The 1,854-nt window shown below is 37.3% G+C and overlaps 1 protein-coding gene across 1 annotated transcript in view; it reads right to left on the bottom strand.

Annotated features, from left to right (window-relative positions):
• Positions 1–1,854, bottom strand: part of ZNF614 (zinc finger protein 614) — a 13,012-nt gene that overhangs the window by 8,562 nt on the left and 2,596 nt on the right. The gene's annotated exons all lie outside the window — the stretch shown is intronic.

Below are 1,854 nucleotides of genomic sequence, written 5' to 3'. Positions count from 1 at the left end.
GGAAGGGGGAGGGATAGTTAGAAACATCGATGAGAGAGAAACATTGATCAGCTGCCTCGTGCACACCCCTTCTGGGGACATGCTTGCAACCAAAGTACGTGCCCTTGACCAGAATCGAACCTGGGACCCTTCAGTCCGCAGGCTGACGCTCTATCCACTCAGCCAAACCGGTTAGGGCAGGACCCCAATATTCCGGTGTCCCAGAGGCTTTCACCCTCTAGGACAATGTCCATAGTTAGACATTTGTCAGTTTGGCAGTTTCTTTCAAAACTAAACATACTCTTATAAGATCCAAAAAGCACATGCCTTGGTATTTACCAAAATGATATGAAAACTTATGTCTACTCAGAAATCTGATTATAGATGGTTACAGAATCTTCAGACAATTAAATATTACTCAGCAATCAAAGGAAATTAGCTATCAAGCAATAAAAAAAACACAAGCAGAGCTGGTTCCTTGAAAACATAAACAAGATTGATGAACCTGTAGCCAGATTCATCACGAAACAGAGAGAGATTCAAATAAATAAAATCAGAAATGAAAGACAAGTAACAACTGACATCACAGAGATACACACGGTTCTAAGAAAATATTATGAACAACTATATTGCAACAAACTGGACAACTGGGTGAATTGGATAAATTCCTAGAAATATACAATCTTCCAAAACTGAATCAGGAAGAATCAGAAAATCTGAATAGACCAATTACAACTAATGAAATCAAAGCAGTAATTAAAAAATACCTCCCACTGCTGGTGGGAATGCAGACTGGTGCAGCCACTGTGGAAAGCAGTATGGCGTTTCCTCAAAAATTTAAAAATGGAACTCCCATTTGACCTCGTTACGGCTTGCAGAAGGCAGCTGATCAATGATTCTCTCTCATCATTGGTGTTTCTATCGCTCTCTCCCTCTCCTTTCCTCTATGAAAGCAATAAAAATACTTGTATAAAAAGCCAACCAATGGACCCAAGACACTGGGGGAGTGGGGTGAAGGCATTGCTGGGGGTCAGGGAGGCCGGGGGAAGGTCAATGGGGAGAAAAGGGAGACATATATATTACTATCTGTAATACTTTAAACAAGAAAATAAAATTAAAAAAAAAAACCTCCCAGAAATCAAAGTCCTGGACCAGATGGTTTCACAGGTGAATTTAACCAAATATTTAAAGAAGAATAACACCTATCCTTCTCAAACTATTAAAAAGAGGAGAGAACACTTCCAAGCTCATTTTATTAGGCCAGCATTATCCTAATAACAAAACCAGAAAAACACACTACAAAGTAAGAAAATTATAGGCCAATATCCCCTGTGAACATAGATGCTAAAACATCAACAAAATATTAGCAAACTGGATCCAGCAATATATTAAAGAGATCATACACCATGATCAAATGGGATTTATTCTAGGAATGCAATGTTGGTACAATATTAGCAAATCAATAAAAGTGATAAATTACATAACCATAATGAAGGAAAAAAATCACATGATCATATCAATAGATATAGAAAAAGCATTTTATAAAATCCAGTATCCATTTATGATAATAGCCCCAATTTTATGCCTTTAAAAATTATGAATATAAAAACTGTGGTACATCTACACAATGGAATACTATGCTTCTGTAAAAAGGAAGGAATTCTTACCATTTGCAACAGCATGGATGGAACTGGAGAGCAATATGCTAAGTGAAATAAGCTAGTCAATGAAAGAAAAATACCACATGATCGCACTCATTTATGGATAATAAAGAACATTATAACCTAATGAACAAAAAGATAGATACAGAGGCAAAGAAGCATCGAACAGATTGTCAAATTACAGTGGGGAGCCTGGGGAATGTTGAGGGGAGGG

This window comes from Myotis davidii, unplaced genomic scaffold, assembly GCF_000327345.1.
Source record: "Myotis davidii unplaced genomic scaffold, ASM32734v1 scaffold1388, whole genome shotgun sequence".
Lineage (NCBI taxonomy): Eukaryota > Metazoa > Chordata > Mammalia > Chiroptera > Vespertilionidae > Myotis > Myotis davidii.
Note: the sequence above shows the minus strand (reverse complement) of the source record. Positions and strands in the feature narration are given on the sequence as shown.